Source organism: Anabas testudineus, chromosome 18, assembly GCF_900324465.2.
Source record: "Anabas testudineus chromosome 18, fAnaTes1.2, whole genome shotgun sequence".
NCBI classification, from domain to species: Eukaryota; Metazoa; Chordata; class Actinopteri; order Anabantiformes; family Anabantidae; genus Anabas; species Anabas testudineus.
In genome coordinates, this window is record NC_046627.1 from 28,664,696 (window position 1) to 28,683,749 (window position 19,054).

Genomic DNA, 19,054 nt, shown 5'->3' on the forward strand with positions numbered 1-19,054 from the left:
CCAAGAGAAAAATTCAGAAGTCACATTAGGGTCTCAGTAATGCTCTTGGGAATACAGAGCATTTAATGTTGCCATAAATTTAAATGTATGTTTCAGAATATTTTAAGCTACAAGAAAATGGGGATTATTCACTAAATCAACATGTAATGATTGTATGGGACCATTTGAGCATCACTTTAGTGCCGACATGATGATGATGATGATGATGATGATGATGCTACTTTGGCATGTTGTTAATAAAGGTCCAAGAAAGGTTGCTGTTAAATGATTATACATGTTACAAAAAAAAAAAAAAAAAGTGTGTCTTTATGGCTCATATACCCAGTATTTCAACATTGCTCAGTTTGGTAGCTGTGAGATCATTTTCATTCTGGTGGAACTGAGGTAACACAGAAAAGAATTCCTGTTCTAGTACTGTACAGTAATATCTAGTCTATTTTTAAGACAAATCAGAAGGATAACGATAGAACGTGCCCTTATTATGTCTTTACACTTGCAGGTCACATCATCATTTTTTTCATTTCTCAGCCTTTTCCTTTGTCTCGTCGGTCTCTCATCTCTCCCCACCCGCCCTCTCTTGACTGATCTGTCCATTAATGTGAACCATTTGTGGAGAGAAATGAAATATCCCATCTCCCCTGTTACCGCCCAATCCGGATCTCTTTCTAATTACTACGCTCGTGTAAAGCAGTGATCTTTAAATTGCATTTTGTAGGTGTGTTAGGTAAAGATGGAAAACTGCGTTTACTGCTTTTTAAAGGTGAGAATACCTTTGTTAATTGTCATTCAGTAAATATAAAGGTGAAGATAGTCAAGTCATTTTCAACGCTAGTTGTTTTCTTTGATCTAACGTACGTTTCTGAGTAGTGGAGTACATTGTTGGGTTTTATTTTAAGTAGACTTAATCCGATAACACTGATAGTATTATTTTCAGGTATTAGAATCAGGTCCATTTAATTTGCCTTTTTTTGTACAAATCAGCTTAGTAGAGATCTGTTTTCACTTTGTCACCAAAGAGCTTTTTTTTTTTTTTTACTTGAATGTTGTGAAAGTCAGAGTAAATTGACCACAGTTCAGTGTAGTTCTGTTTTCATCTGTTAAAATGACTATGATGTCATAAAATTAAGTCAGTATTGATTTCCTTTTTTGGCCACTGCACAAAAAACTATGAGCACAAAACTGTCATGTTGTGCCATTTTTAAGTTGATAATGGCAAACATTAGCAAACCAATGCCTATATATATATATTTACATATACAACAGTACCAGTACCTTATTCCTACAAATGTAATATTTATGTTAATCTATTTATTTATTTTAATATATTTTCTGTTATTATTATATAATGTAGTAGTAGTAGTAGTAGTAGCATTACTATTATTACAAATACACCAACTCTTGAATATCTATTTATTGTTATGTAGGGTTACTGTACAAAAAAAGAAACAAAACAAAAAAGAAACTCCTTGGAATAAAATATTGAAACAGTATCTGTGCATGAGTCTTCCTACATACACTCTGTATTGAAGATAACTCAGTTAGAAGAAGTTGCAATATATTACCTTATCTTGAAAGTCTGTTAAATCTATATTACGGTATGCCAGTTCATTACTCTCTTTTCTCTTATGCCCAATCACAAATCCTGTTCCAAATTTCATTCTGTTCAGGATATTGGAAATAAGATGAGATATAAACTATGTGGAACATTTTTCAGCAATTGGAAAACAGGCAAGTAAGTTTTACATTACCCTATCCACTTTTTAATTTTAGTGGCTCTTGAAAAAAAACTATATAAAACAAAAACAATCAAACTCTTTGAAGGGTTCCAGGCTCCAAATTTCCCAGAGTCACTTAAATTGAAAATGATTCCAAGATAAATAGAAATGCATACGGTCCAATGGGCTGCCGTTTCTCCACCGATCCAGCATCCACTGAATATCTGTACTTGCTCTTCAGTCATTGCAATTAAAAGAGAGACGTCTGTTTTAGGTTCAGCTGTGTTCTCAGCACAGTTATAAGCCTCATCTTCCACTATTGATTAACATTACTATTAATACAAAAGTTTCTTAAATTGCTGTTTACACTTATACAAAACATCTTCATACTGCAGAGAAATCTCCTTTTTTACTTATTAAAAAAAAAACACTTCTTGTCAAATTTCCCAAAACACTGTCAGCCAGCCAATTAAATACTCCATATCTGCTCAAATCAATTATCTCTACCATGCAAATACCCTGCAACAGTGTTGTGAAATGATTGAGTTAATGGGTTTTTGTTCCCACGCAGACGGTATCAAACCTCTCCGCAGCAATTAAGATCATTATCCACCCTCATGTTTTTGTTTAAGCCCATTTCAGGTCCATTTTGCTAACTCATAGCTTCAACTATGATTGAATGTGAAGCTTGGAGCATATTGTATATTTTCCGTCTTGTTAAAACACAGGTCCCTGTAAATGCACAGTTCAGCTATTGAGAGCTGTTATCATTTCGTCCTGAGAGTTCTCTATTGCACAGATAATTGACCTTGTACAGGAAAACAACAATTAGTACCTCAAGTAGCTAAGATATAGTGGAAGTTGTTGTTCAAATGACTTGGTGACTGGCAACCTTGGAAAGACCTTCAGTGTAAGCAGGGAATGGCATGAATGTGCAACAGAAATACATCCATCTTTTAGCAGTCAACTTTCTATAGGGAGACATCAGCTACTATACCACTACATGTATGAGAGCAACAGTGCAATAAATGACACTATTATAAAAACAATGTACATATTTTGCTTTTAGACCTTTATCCAGGTCTAAAAGTGGCAGTGGTACATAACTTTCATATACCAGCAGAAGATTTAGGTCTCTGGATATTTAACAAAGCAGCACTTGATGTTTGCTTACTATTTTTACACAACTCTAATTCACCAGTAAAAGCTAAAGTTAATCAAAAATATGTCTGATAAGAAAGTGTATTGAATTGAGGTGTTTGTCAATTAGACAAGAACTTGACTGGCTGAGTTTTGTTTTCGTCCAAACTAAGACCCTTTTACCTGACATAGAAAGCCAGACTTATATTGGGTACTTGACCACCACAAGTGTGTAATACCTAGGTTTCCACTGTCGGAATAAAGTTAAACTTCACGCTGTCGAGGTTGGTTATTATGTTTATGTGTGTCCTAAATTACGAGCTGTGCCTTTAAAACTTCAAACTTAGTGACACAAGGGATCATTATTAGCATCATGTTCACCAACAGATTCATTGGTGAACATGAGAACTTGAACCACAGAACTGATTAAAAAGTGTGTGTTTTTGTAATGATCATGGGTCATTTTAAAAGACAGCAGTGTAGTTGTTGTAAAAAGCCAGAGGTTTGGTTGCTTCATACTGTGTTGACGGCTTTAGCACAGTGTACAATGAGGCATGTTGGGATTTACTGTACGTGTGCATGAGCCTGGCGTGTGAGTGAGTCCAGCACAGGGATATGCATGCCTGTCACTGGTGATAAGTGGTAATTGAATTTTGCCAGGCGGAGCTAACAGCGCAGGGTTGGCAGGCCAGTGTGTGTGGTGCATGACACAGTCTTGGCAGCATAATGCTTTTAATTGTGGCAGTCAGGGGCTGCATGGAGGTCCATCTGATGTAAGCTGCCATTACACTCTGTGTCTCTCTTCTGTCTCTCTGTCTTTATGCCTCCATTCCTCGACCTTTGAGTCTTTTCCTTTTTTATTTAACTGACAATTAAACTCACTAAACTTATATATACGTACAGTATATAAGTAATGGCTCACATGACATGTGTAATATGAAATATGTGACTTATAGTGACCTAATTGTATTTTCTTATGTATTATTAACATTTTAGACTTTGTACATTTCCTCTATCATTTTCTACATTTTTTTTTTTATGTTTTAAACTATATAATTAATTATATTATATAATATATACATTTAATTATATTATAAGTATTTTATTGATCTCCATGGGGAAAGCTGCTCACAGATGATGTCACTTCAACAGATTTGCGTGTCATGTCCAAGGACACATCTACATATGGCCAGAAGTGCAGTGCCCCACCAACTGACCTACAGCCACCCTATTTCACTATACCTTACTACTAATTATACTTTTTCACTCCAGTATGTGACATCTAGTTACTAGTCATTTTTTTAGATTCTGACTAATTATACAAAATCTAAGAAATTACTTTGTATTTTTATAATTAAAGATGCAATCCCACTTTTTGCAATTGTCAAACTACTCAAAATGTAAAAAGGAAATAAGGTAGATCCAACAGCTGCAACTTCATGAATTATCAATATTTAAAATGCAAAAATACATACATGATTATTCTGAAAAGAAGTCATGAACTATACTATATTTAGTATAGTTTACTACTTTGACTTACTGTAGGTAACATTTTAAAAGAAGGATTTTTATTTGTAACAAAGTAGATTTATTTTTTTACACTAAATCTATCCCTGTGAATTCTTGCAAATTTATCCAACGATTTTTCTGCAAATCTGCGACACTCTGCACCTTCTTGAACACCTCTCTTGTATGACCACAAGAGCTCTGTATGTGTGTGTGTGTCTGTGTGTGTGTGAGAGTGTGTGTGTGTGTGTGAGTGTCTGCTTCCCGACACTTTTGTCTTGTCTTAAATATGTCTGTCCTTGTCTTTTGTTATAGTCTTCCAGTCTTTCTTCCCTTTCAGACAGGCAGGCATTTTCTGCTGCATCATTACAAGGTCAACGCAGTTCACTTTCTTCCTCTGTCTCACTCTCTGGCTCTGCAGGTCTTTTGTCATCTGTCTCGATGCACTCTTGAAGAGATTTCGGTAGTGACAGGCTGTGATGGTTAGTTGATTAGCCTAGTCAGCCACTGACAAACTGTCCTGTATTAGTGCTACTGCCATATTCTAACCTTCTAGTCCCTCTTTTTCACTAACTGTAGCTCACACACACACAGAAACACTCACACACCTGCATTTTAGCTACCACTACAATGTTAAAGGCGAACACTGTGTGGAATGTTCTGGCACAAGATATTTTATTTCCATACTTTCATCTCAACATCAGACAGTGTTTTTTGGCACTTAAGAAAAAACTATTCTATTAACTTAACATGGTGATAGAAGCTTTCAGTCTGAGTCATCCATGACTGACATACTGTGACACGTGTCCTACAGAGATAACAATAAAGTTTTCATTCTGCAGATGAAACAGAAGCAGAAGTTGGAAATGAGATGTCCTCTTTCAATCTTATCGCAGCTCTTGCAGTGTTTTCGGATGATTGCAGTAATGAAAAACAAGAAGTCAAATTATTTCTTGTTGCTGTGTTACTTTTGCTGATGAGCTTGTGGAGTTGTTTTCAGTGTCTCTGGAATTAAACAGGAGGGGATGATCCCAGAGTGACTCAGTGGTTTCAGCAATGTCACCTCACAGCAAGGTCGACTCCAGCTCCCGGATGAGTGTGAATGGGAATGTGATTTCTTTATTTATGTCATAGGTCTAGTGAAAGACAGGCAGCTTGTCAACTGTGTACCCTGCCTCTCACCCAAAGCATGCTGGGATGGACTCCAGCTCTCTGTGACCGTGTGCAGAATAAGGCTCTACTGAAAAACTATGAGCATGGATTGCATAAATTAGCCCAACATGATTGTTAACAAGGAGCTCAATGTAAAGAGTGTGTTCTTGGTGTTCTTGGCTCTTGATGTGAGTGTGTGGGGTGTGCTTGGGTGAAGAAATTGCTTTAGGCGAAAGCATCTGCTAAGTAAACATAATATAATGGAAGTTCTTATCAGCACTCCCCAATCCCTACTGATTCACACTTGGTGTTTGCTTGTACAGAAGAGTAAGTCTTAGGTCAGAGTCTAGATGCGCATTAATGTACTGTACATTTTCTGCATTTTATACCATATACACTGGCTATTTGAAATGAAACTGTGAAACTGTGATGCAAACCACCCACCGTGTCTGTTGGTTAGACTTTCTGAGTTACGGAGTGCAGAGTTCAGTGTAGAACCTCTTCTCCTTCCAAAACACAGACAGTTTAAGTTATCGGAGCATCTTATCAGGATGTCTCCTGGTCACTTCCCCAAAGCAAACGCAGGAGATGCTGAGAGAGAGTGTAAGCTACTCTTCATCCATCTGGCATGGAAAGACCAAAGAATACCTGGAGGACGTGACTAAACATTCTTAAACATGCAGTACATTAGAGTCACAATCCTACAGGGACTCAATTAATAGACAGTGACCTGAGGAACAAATGTAAAATCCAATTCACGTACACCCAGGGATAGTTACTCAAATGGAACTGCTTATCAGATGAAACAGTGAAACTGTGAAAGTACCCACTTAATAGTATTACTTCAAAGCTTTACACATCTCCTTGTTGACTAGGTAATCACTGACTAATTCCTGCCCTTTTATAGTAATAATAATGACAAACTTTATTAATCCCCTTGGGGAAATTGTTGCTTGGACAGCTGTTTTGGCATTTCATCCATCTGACTTACAGGAGTGCTTTTAACTCTACATTAATGAAATAAATAATTCCATCTAAAGTCAGACATTGAAATGAATCCATAATTAGATATTTCATCTGTGAATAAATATTCAATCTTATTCTCAATGTCAATTCATATCACTTGCTGTTTATATTCTTGCATTATGACACTGTTTCCCCGAGCCTGAATAGAGTTGGAGTTGGTGATGAATGCCTGTATGGCAACGGTGCGTGTGGGTGGTTGACACTTGACTGGCAGCCACAAGTAACAGAGGGAAGACTTTCAGGTGTAGACTTATGTAGTGAAGGTTCCACTTTCACACACACAACTTCCGGGAAGGAGGTACAGTTGTTGTTGTTTTTTTCTTTTTTACCTTTATATAATGAAGTTGAAAGTAATTGCTCAGAGGTTCCTCTCTTCCTCTAACTGACTTTTCCTCCTCTTTACTTGACAGAGGACTGTACTTAAAAAAGGAGAAAGCGTTTCTCCCGAGGTTTGATCATTGTCTATACCCTCTAATAGAGAGGGTTAAAACTGCCACTTATCATGGACAGTTAGAGAGAAACCTGGAAAGAGAGCAGGGGGAGATGTTGGAACAGCGACGAAGACAGAGAGAGATCCATCAGAGAGAGAGTGGTGGAGAAAGGCAGGAGGCAGCGGAGGCAGAGAGAATATTAGGCAGGCAAAGAGGATGTAAAGTGGAAAAACACATAGAGACAATGAAAGCAAAGAAGGTAGGTTTGGTGTATCAGTGTGGAAAAGCTGGCTTTTGTTTCACAAATTGCAGTGGAAAAGAAATTGATTTCCCAGTAGCTTTTCTCATTAGTACTAAATCATTTTGTGGATTTATCGCTCAGTCATAAATCATTAATAAGAGTAACTGGGTGATCGTCAGGATGTACTGTAATTAATAAAAAAAATAACCCAAAGTCATTTGAGGTTATGAGTTTATTAGTTCAGCTAATTTAAATTTTGTCCCACCATTCAGTGGGCGTTACTCTTTTTCATCACTCCTATAATTATGTATCAGAAAGGACAATCGTGCCTACCTACTCTGGCAAAGTTACACAATCTCTAGCTAGCGTAGTAGTTCTAAAGGTCAAACAGTACACTGCCCATATCAGAAGGAGGAGGTTGATGTGAGTGGATGAATGACAAAAAGCTGGACTTTTAAATGGGGTAAAGTACCATTGTTATATTGTTACTTCAGTAAGTTAGTTTAACTCCAAACCATGTTCTTTTCCTGACTAAACCACACTGCTTATGTGACTGAACTGGATATGCTGCTCGTCTTTAAGGTTCAGCACATGATAATGGCATACTAAGTCAATGAGGAGGTGGAGTAGGGCCTTACTAAACCACATCCATAGACCTGAAAACGACTGATAACGACCACTGGAAGACACCCAAAGCAAGTGCACTTTCTAAAAAGCCAAATGTCTGCTGCAATTGCTACTGTCAGTGTATCAGTTTTACAAAGCTTCTTAGCTTAAAGGCAAAGTAAACGTCTGCTGGATGAGGATGAACATCAAGGAATTTCACATCATGGCAAATCCCCTCTTCCCCCCAATAAAAAACCCTGTGCTCACAGACAGTTTCTAAACCACCTAGCCCCTAAAGCCCAAACTACAAAGACTACAGTTTGAAGTTTTGATTTGTGCTCTACTACATATAAACGTATAAGTAATTAGTAACAGTAATATGTACTCAATTAAAAAGCACCATATATAATGTAATAAAAATCAAGGTAATATCAGTAATTGCAGTAAACTAAAAGTCATTTCAAGCTGGTTCATATTCCCTACTGTTTCAAAAATGTAAGTTAATTTAACCTAGACAAAGTCATGAATGAGAATAAAAGAGTTAAGTCAACTTGTTTTATGAGTTTTAAAGATTTTAATTCCCATATGATGCTGCCACAATGAAGCAGAGTACTTCCATAGAGGAGATCAGAGTTTGACTTCAGTGTGCAATCTGTTGTTGTCATCATGACCACAATAACATTATGTATACTATGTGACACATGGGTGATGTCATGTCACATTAGGGAATAAACTGTAAACATTTAACTGTTTATCTTGTGCCTGAGCTTAACACATATGGCTTTGCGTCTAAACCCAACCAAACCACCATATTTTAGATGAAAAATTGGATTATAACATCTGTACCATTAGGACTCCACTGGAGGCAGCTGTGGAATCAGTACCAAAAGAGTGCAATTACCACAGGTACCTGCTGTGTTAGGGGCGCTCTTTTAACTAACTTTTTAGTGGGTCATATGAGAGGCTAGGGACAAACAACATGTGTGGTCGTGGCAACTTAGCATTAGATATATGTGTGTAAAACAATGTGCCTACAATGTTTGTCTGGACTTATGTTTGTGGCCCAAAATCTTTAATATTTTGTCTGACGTTCAGGAAACATAATGTATGTGCTGGACTCAAGCAGAACACTCTTTATTTTTATCTTATACATTTTTAAAACCTAATTCTGAAACTTGCTGCTGGGGAAGTTTCTGTACAAAAGACACACAGAGAGCGTAAGAGTGTATCCAAGATATACTTTGGGATGCTCCCGATGGAGAGAGTGCATAACAGATAACAGGGATCGTTCTGGGACAGCAGTACCACACACACCTCACAGAAATGATACATGTTTGACAGGAATGGAGAATCAGGGAAGCAACAAGACAGACTAGTAGTACTACTAGATCTATACATGCTCTCAGCATTATACATACATATATATATATAAAATCTAATAAAAGTGTTTTAGAATAAGAACATCAGTTTGTCTGCATGGATGCGTGTTCACAAAAACATCCTTAAGTAGCTTTTGGCGTGCGGTCATGTGTTACAGTTGACCCCCCTACCTGTGTGGATATCTTTATTGTTCTCTGGACGTGAGCCAATGTGTGGGATTCCAGAGTCTGACGTGTTTGCCAGTCACCTCCACTGTGGTACAAATGCAGGAGACGTAGAGGGATTCTTATATGTATAATGCACAAGGACACCACCAGCTAATGCATTTGTGCTGTAACCAAGGTGTGAGAAAACGCTCTCAGACCTCTAACCTTCCTGTATCTAACACCTCAAAGGACAACTTGTCGCTCGTGATTGCTTCCCTGATTCTCCATTCCTGTCAAACATGTATCATTTCTCACCTCTCCTTCAGTGAAGTCAGAGTGTGAGGCATGCATGGATTATGAGCCAGAGAGCCCTGTGCTAAGAACAGCCATTTCTCTGTCTCTTTTTGGTTACCATGTGTCACTCTTTGGCCATTTTTTTTTATCTCTTCCTGGTCATTTCATGGTCATGTTCTGGTATAGCTCAACAGCTTATCTGTAGTCCTCGCACAAGTAGAAAAATGAACAGCATTTTATTACATAATGAATAAGATTGTCAAGGAAGAGAAGGAAATGTAATACAACATGCGAACTGAACTTATCTAGACAGTACCCAGAGGAGCTGTATGTGAGAACACAAATGTCCAAAGCAGTTAGACCCTGCTAGCTCCCTAGTACAGAGTCTGTGCAATATTTCCAAAGAAGTATTCCAGGGGGTGTTCTTGTTAACTGTAGTACTAAAAAAAGAAACCCCACTGATACTACATATTTGTTCATATGTTGTAAAAAGAATATTGTACATGATGTAAAATGAGAGATGCTGATGGTTCTCGGTGGGCAGCTCTTCTCTTTTCTCTGGTTCTTGAAATAAATTTTCATTGCTGTATGAAGGACCTCTTCCTGGCAGAGAACCTCATTCTTTCTTGTTCTAGTTTCTTTTCAAGATCCTGCACAATCTTTGGAAGAAGCTGGACTGACTTTACCTCAATCCAGCCTGCTCCTCTCCTCCTCTGCCCTCTGTGTCATCTCTTTCTGGAGCTGCTGCTTAATTTCTATACAGAATTGCATCTCAAACTAGAAGTCAGCGTGGTTTTTAGCTTTCACTTGGTTCCTCAGATATTTTTCTTTCTGAAACATTCCAAGATCTCAGAACAAGTTTGTTTTCTTTGTGCGGATATGAGTTTAGCTGAATGACCTTCTGCATGTCTTCAATATTCCTGAAAAGAATCTCGACATCTCAACATTTTTCCTATCTTGACCTGGACCCTCAATCATTTTTCTCTCCTGAGTTGTTTGTTCAGATCCTTCAGTACCTGTTTGGCTGTGGTAAGATCAGCAGTAAAGATCATGAATTCTGTCCTTTTGCTTCTTTAAATTGTGAGAGTCCCTCAACTGTTGTAGGGCTCGCCTTATGACTCGTGGCTTCAGCTCTCTGAAGCTCATTCACAAATATTTTCATTAACATGGCTTCCTGGTCCTTGCTCCCCTCTTCGATCAGAGCTCTGTTGTATAGTTTGAGCTCCGCTGTCTCCAGTTTGAGAGCTTCAATTTCCCTGGAAAGGAACCTCATTGTAGATGTTACACATGTCAGAGTTCAAATGTTAGGCTTGAAGTTTCTCCATTATTCATCAGTCATCACATCAGACAGAACATTAGAACATCAGTGTTGCTCCTCTGAGATCAGCTGAATGACTTCAAAGATCCATATTTTATCTTCTCCACCGCGCTTTTCCTCTGAAACTGAGAATAAGGGAACTTAAACCAAACATTTACCTGCATTAAGTCAATTTATGCTATTTTATTATACTATAATAATTACTATTTGAGTTCTCAATGTCTTTAGTCCTCTAATAGTCAATGAACCTATCCATATTAATATTCAGCAATAACAGTGGTCAGCAATATCCTCTTGCTAATTGCTAAAGTTTCCATACATATATCAAGGGCTATTGGATTAATTTCAATCATTTAGGGTTTCATTTAGGGCTCACTTATAGAACAAGCTGTAGTTTTAAATAATAATATCACAATGTTTAACAACTCAAAATGAAACAGTATAAAGGAATTATACCATCACATCATCATCATGAATAACTTATGAAACAAGCAGAAAAAAATCCTTTGTAGGACCTCCACACTGTAATTTTGTTTATCTTTTCATTTTATATTTATAGTTGTCATGTGTCTATTTTTCAACTATCATTTTGTTTTTTTGTTTTTTTTTTTCTTTTTGGTTTCATTTTCCCAAATGGACATTTTGAGTCTTTTTCTTGGGTCCCAGTCTTTTATTAGCAGGACCCAAATGCAAAGTGCAGAAACAGACACTAACAGTCTAAAACTCTATAATGCAATAAATAAACATCTTGCTATAAACTATAAGGTGTATAGTTAATCTCAGAAGACAACAGTAACCAGCAATACTTTAAGCCAAAACACAAAGTGTAGGACATAAAGGGAGGGCGGAGACCAACCTAGAAGTAAAGCACAGGGAAGTCTGGAGTAAAACAATCATCGTCATCACTTTCATCTTGGTGGTCATGTCTTTCTTTTTGTTTTTTTCCAGCAGTTTGGTGACATTATGTGACTTTTTGAGTCATTTTTCCTCTTGTGGTCATTTCACATCTTTCATCTGAGTTCTTTGAAGTTTAAACAAGAGGCATTAACACTCTTTCATACAGAGGCTTTGATCCAGGGGTTCCCTGACCTACTGGGCCCTTAGCCTGTTCCTAGTATCAGCAGCAATCCATCCACAGTGTAAGGAAATAAAGGTGGAGAGAAGCAGCACAAAGTCCTGACAAAACCTCTACTATATTACAGAAATGAGAAAAATGACCGTGAGTGGAGATATTTCCTCTTGTTTCCACTGTGAATCCACTTGCTTGAAAGATTAACTTCATCCAGTGACATTTTGTTGATATGAAAGGTCATACTAACATTATTGAAGATATCGACAAAGTAAGACGGCACTTGAGACAAGTGGAATTATCTCATCAAAATCAGTGTTTTTGAACGAGTTGTACAAGTAAATATGAAAGAAAATACTATCATGGAAATCAATTCTCCTCCATTTGTGTCAGTTTTAATATTTGTAGTATTTTTAGAGAGATAGACCCTGTATGTTTTTTCTTGGCTTTAGAAGCAGCACTTTCTCAGGTTCACTTAGTAGCTTGTTCAATAACTACTGTCACTTAAAATATAAAAGGTTTTATAATAATATTGGTACTTTGTCCTTTAAAAGATTAAAGAAAAACATGTCATAGTCTCATTGAGGTCAAACCACCATCAGTCTTCATTAAATGCACCTCCACCTGAAAAGCAACTGACTTACTTTGTTCAAATTCCCCAGAAAGAGAACACAACAAAAGCTGTCTAATTGTGTTTTTCCATTGATATAGAAGTAATTTATTAATTTGCAAACTAAACTAGCTTACTATCTGTCAAACAGCCCCTCATTAACTATTTTTCTTTTTAATTGAGTTTAATGGACTGTTTACAGTATAGCAACTTAACACACCTAAACTGAATCCCACATGCTAACCAATGATTGCATCTATTACATCTTATACATGAGGGTGGAGGAATCCTTAACTTTATTGGAATGAAACCATTAAGAGAGAAGGAGAAACAACATATTCTCAAGTTGGTCCAACAGGGGTCTTTATAGGAAATACTTGAAGAAAATTATTGTCAGAACTGAAAATACTTATTATTAAGGAAATGTTGAAGTTGGAAAGTTTTGGATTACAAACTACAATGTTACCAGACACAGATGTTCTAAACAGCGTTTACTGCTCTCTGTTATAGACACAGTGGTACCAAAGAGTATTAAAGTTCAGCATTCAGCCCTAAATGGGGCATGATAACCAGCACAATGCATCTGCAAACAACTTATGCTGTCTAGTTGTGTGCTCTGGGCTCCCATGCCGCTTTGCTCCCCCACATCTTAATTCCCTACAGACCACAGCTCAATGAGCTGCCATTACACAGGGGCCCTGTCTCCCAGCAGGAACTAGAACCCAGGCAATTTACATATGTAATTGAGTGGAAAGTCATTGTCCCACAAGTTCTTAACTGCAAGCAGCTACTGATATTCATATATATATGTATGTTGTGTTTACGTGTGTAGAAAAAGAATCATTCTGCTCTATTACAACTCAGGTCTTATTATTTTAGTTTTATTCTATCTTCCCTATCAATCGTGATAACACAAGCTTGTCTCCTATACAACTAAATTGCAACTGTGATTATGTTTTTGTAGTGAATGCAATCACAGGGTAGATTACATTCCAGTGCACCATATTTTTTGGATGGGTAGGTTGCTACAGCAATTAAAAACAATGGTGGAGGGTGGGCTTACAAAACCCATGATTGCTGCACCACAGGCCTGATTTTGGTCCAGGTTGACATTAGCCAACAAAAGATCTTTGATCAAGCTTAGAGAAAGTGTTTGTCTAGTGTTGTTAACACTAGACAAACACAAACAGGTTGATGTACTGCATATGGGAATAGGTGGTGTTTTGCACACTATCGTGATCATCTGGGAGCATACTGTCATTTCCAAAATGAGGTCCAATGAACACTTACGGTATCACACTCGAACTTGTTGGCAATATAAAATAATCCATGGAGAAAAATCAGTTGGAAAGATCTGCTTCAGCCAAATTACTATAAACCAGTTTATTCAGAGGTAAAACCGACAGTGAGCAAGGTTGAGCTTTCATTTCATAGACCACTTCAACAAATACATTACATCACAGTTATGTTTTGTCTGCCTGTGTTTCTTGAACCATCAGACTTGTTTTTAGCAAAAGTTGCTGACTGATCTAAATTAATTTGACTTATATAATCTCATTGTTCAATCTAAACATATAAAAAAAATAAAACCCAAGTTGAAAAAGTATTTACATACTGGTGCATTATGTAAATCTGCAGCAGCATTAAGTTTCTGCGATGGGTCAAACACCAAAGACAACATATCCTACATTGTCAGGACCTGAAAAGATGAGCTACGTGAGCCTGGAGTGTGTGAAACCTTCAGCAGTTTAAAGTCTACTGTAAATATGCAGTACAGAGATAATGTACACAGATATTCTTTTCCTTAGGCCCTTGTGCCGTTCATGGTTTGACTGCACGCCAGCACTCCTTCATAAGTTTGTGTTGTTCATCTAAAAGTTGCACAGATGTGTTGTACTCTGGCAGGTCTCATTGGTGTTTAAGTTTTTTGCAGATTAAAAAAAAAAAAAAGAGCTGCTCTTCGGTGAGTCCCCTAAATGTGTCACACCCCGACAGTCTCCAGAGCAGACACAGGAAGTTTGGAGCCCGCTTTTATCTGCTGTGCACAATAGCAGCTCTGTGCTTCCCTAAAGCTTCAGTTATAATTCAGAGAAAATCTGAAGGGGGGGAAGATGTATCAAAGAGGTTTGATTGTGGAGGATCATAACTAATGTTACAGGGGAAGGAATAGTATGTGTCAGCCCCCCCACCCCCCTTACTCCTTCTTCTTAGTAGCTTCCCAAAAATGTCTTATGTGTGAGTTGGTGAATCAAGTTTCAAGTTATTTTCAAGTTTAGCATGAAGGTTTGAAGGCATGCTCACATGTAGCTGCACACAGTTTGACAAGACTGCCACTTGTTGGCAAGTCAAGTTACTGCGTGAGAGAAAGCCAGTGCATTTGTGCAAGGAGCCCCACAAACTTTTCACAAGCACGTCTCCTTCAGTTTTCACTATGTGCTTTTGACTGATGTTAATTAAGAATTCACCTGGTCATGGTTACATCTGTCAGTTCAATGGGAGTGTATTGACATCGACCCCAGAAAGGGCTTCCTATGTTAATCTTAGGATTTGCGTTTTTGTGAGTTTAACCGGTTAGAAAAAGAAAACAAATTACTTCGGCAATACTAAATAAATTGAAAGCCATTCATTCTCACTCTTTTCAAATCTTCGTCCTTGTCCTGTGATCTTTACTGCTGCTGTTTTCTTTCTGTGGCCTCTTAAATAAAACTATGTGAAACCCACTGGTTACATAAAGCTCAGAGACACAACCAGACGTGCTCACTCGGCCTTGGAGCGTCACAAGCCAAAAATGTCGGGAACCAAAGTACACTGTAAAAAAAGTGTTGTTTTGGCTTTTAAATTATTTGAAATCATTATTATTATTATTTAAAAAATGTTTGACTGCAGTCTCACACCTACACTGTAGACTGAGAAATGAAATAGCTTCAGAATGTTCTACTTTGACTTGGTAATGCACTTTCTTAAAGTATGAACACCAAAAACCCAATCTCCAGAAATGAGGAAACAGGTATTCAGAGACTCAGTGCACCTGAAAAGAATTTCAAACTCTATACCCTCAGTTTGTACAGTACATTATAAGTTTGTTCTTTCTCAGCATTAGTCAAGCCAACCTTTATGATATCACTGCATCATGAGGGTTATTTCTTTTGCCTCTGGAGCTACAGAAGACACAAGACACCAGTTTCCACCAGCTAGGACAGCATCATGGGGAAAACAGAGCTAAGGCAGAACAATGCAGAACAACACTTTTGTAACAATAAATTTAACCTACAACCAAAACAGGTGGTGTTTAAGCCATTGTTCTGTGACTCCGAATATTGTAGTCAGCTCACAATAATCGATGTGAAGAGCGGAACAGGAAAAAGCATGCAGTGTCTTCTTCACTTGTTTTCCGTGGTCGGCTTAGTTGTTTGTCTTCCAAGCGAGTTACGTAGGAGGAGAATTACCCTTTTTTCTCCTCTATCTGAGTTTTAATGTGGATGGAAGTAAATGTTAAAACAAAATGGGCTGGACATGTTCTTTTGGCACAAAAAGAGTGTTTTAGAATCAATTTGTGCCAAATATTTTATGAATAAACGCTTGGAATTTTATCTAAGAAATAAATAAATTAATACACTGTATTTCACTTCAGTTAGAAAATCAGCCCAGTGTAAGCTTTGTGCGTACGTTGGGTTTCTTCACTGTACAGTTTCTCCCACAGTCTGGTGATGTGTGGGCGGCCTGTGTGTATCTGTGTCCTGAGGATGTCCAGCTGTCAGAGCTCAACTAGGTTAAACTGAGTGATGTCCTTTAAATAGAGACATATTGGCAAGGCCGGCTGACCTGACTGATGGTCTTGCCCCACAGGGACATGAGAAGAAAACACAGAGAGACATTAGAATAGGAGTTTATACTGTTGAAGCCAGTTTGCTATTTTGACATGTAAATAAAAGCCATTGCCAAACAGCAAGCGCTTCCTAATTCTTTTCATTTCTCCGTGAAGAACAGTGGCAGTTTAGTGGGAGGAAATGTGACTTGAGGGATGTTTCTTTAATCCCTAAATCCACTGGAGAGAGCTGTGGCCACTCTAAGCCAATACGCTAAAAGTGCCCTTGAGCAAGACACTGAATGATGAGCTTTCTATTGGAGCTTCTTGGCTTTCAACAGCAAACTGTGGGGGAGCTCCCAGGTGCAAACCCAGACATGCTCAGTCTGCATTCACAAAATAAAAGAAAAGCAAGAACATTTGATGAGGCAAAAAAAAAATAAATCTTCCACTCTGCCTTTTTCCCTCCTGCTCCTCTGACTTTACCACTCCGCTGCTCGTCCTCGTTGGCCTTTCTCTGGCAGCCAAACACCCAGGCTTTTAATTGACCGTGATGCTCAGGGAAGTGTGCTCAGAACAAGCGCGCACAGCCAGGAAGATGTGAGGCATGTTAAGCGTGCTGCCTAATTGCTGTCATGAAGAGAATACTGAAAAGGATTTGTGTGTATGCATGCCTGCTTACGTACAGACGTGCACATTTGTGTGTCCAAAGGCGTACAAATTCATTTTATTTACCTTATAAGGAGATGACTCAGCTGCAGCTGAGAGTTTGAAGCTCATGTGAGGGAGAAGTTGATGTTGTAGGTTTTAAGATTATAGGAAGTAGAGAAGCTGAGTTCTATGTGGAAAACAATAATCAATTGCTGTATTACAATATTAAACAGGTTAAAATTGCTTGTTCTACTGTTTAGCTGTATCTACTAATGCAATGTTAATATCCATAAATTATAATTTCTATAATCTATTGGATGCATACACTATAAAATTCATCATTTGCAAATCTCAGAAGCCCATATTTTGCTCTTAAACTGAGAAACTGATGTCAGCAGCAGGACAGAGGTAAAGATGGACAGAGGTTGGCCAATCTGTGAAATCGAAGAATTGTCCCCAACATAAAACTACAGTTCCTCATATCATCAACAGATTCTCAGAATCTGGAGAAATCTCTTTGCACAAGGGACAAGGCTGAATTGCAGTGTTGGTGATCATCGGGCCCTAACACATTCTTGGGCTGGAGCTCTGAAATCAAGCTCCAGAGGCAAAGGAAATAACCCTCATGATGCCAAAAATGCAGGTTAAAGCTCTGTCACGCAAAAACGAAACCATACATGCTAATGACCCAGAAACACTTCTCTAGACGAAAGCTAGAAGAAGACCCCCAGTGCTGAACTGGTCTGCCTGCAGTCTACACCTTTAATTTATTGAAAATACTCAGGAAAACCCAGTTAGAATCCTGTAGCAGGCAAGAATGGGACAATACTGTATGTGCCTCCCACAACTCTAGCAACTGGTCTCCTCAGTTCCCATATGTTGGGAATATATGGGCTATTATATCGTGGTAAACATCCATCAATTTCAAAATGACCTTATATTTTTCCTCAAATGGTTCATTTCCTTTATCAGTTTAAACATTACATATGTTTTCTATGGTCTTTTGCAAATAAAATAGGAGTTTATGAGATTTGTAAATCATTATATTCTGTTTTTAACATATATTTTAACAACCTTTTCTTTCTAACCTTTTTGGAATTAAAGTTGTGGATGAACACTTAGTTATTTAAAATAGAAAAATCTCTTCCTATAGTACTTTGGTGTAATGTTTTAAATGCCTTGAGCCTCACTTGTAAGTCATTTGGGGAAAAGCGTCTGCCAAATCATTAAATGTCTAAATGTAAATGTACATGATGACTTCATAGTCAGTAAGTAAGTAACTTCCATGCTGTGAAATCTTTAAATGACTTAGTTAAAAGTCTAGCTGGCTATTTGTTTGTATTTGTGTTTGTTATATTTATTTCAATATCCATATCTTTGTCTACAGTTCATTATAGAGTTGGTGGAGGCACCCTGTTGGTGGTGTAGCCCCGTGTAGTTGTTGACTGTGTCTGGAGCTCGTGGTGAAAGAGTCTCCATCTCTTCCAGTTGAGTGAAGCGATGCTTCGCCCCTGAGTTGATGCACAAGCACACAAAGATAAAGCCTGTCTTCTCGAAACACTAGGGTACTGAGGCCCCAGACTGGGGGCCGTTTCCATCTTGAAAAACAACAGTAAAGTTGTCCTGAAAAGTAAAAATCATTTGTGCCTCTTTGAAAACATCAATCCTGAATATTGGTGTTTATTGGTGTGCAAGCATAACAAACATAATTCATGTTTTAAATAATCATTACAGGCTGCACTTTCCTTTTATACACTTTGTGTCACTTGTCACTGCTTTTCATCCATTAATCGGAAACCTTGGCAACAGGATGAAACAGATGTTTAGAAAGAACACAGCTGTCAACTGGTGATTTTCATTATATGGTTGGCTGAAGAAATAGTTTAAAATGGGCCTGCACTATGACAAATACTTTGTGTATGGACCAGCTGCAAACAACAGCATGATGATAATAAACAACAACA

The 19,054-nt window shown here is 37.8% G+C and overlaps 1 protein-coding gene across 7 annotated transcripts in view; it reads left to right on the plus strand.

Annotated features, from left to right (window-relative positions):
* The window catches only part of sorcs2 (sortilin-related VPS10 domain containing receptor 2), a 255,410-nt gene that overhangs the window by 183,534 nt on the left and 52,822 nt on the right, over positions 1-19,054 (plus strand). The window lies entirely within an intron of this gene.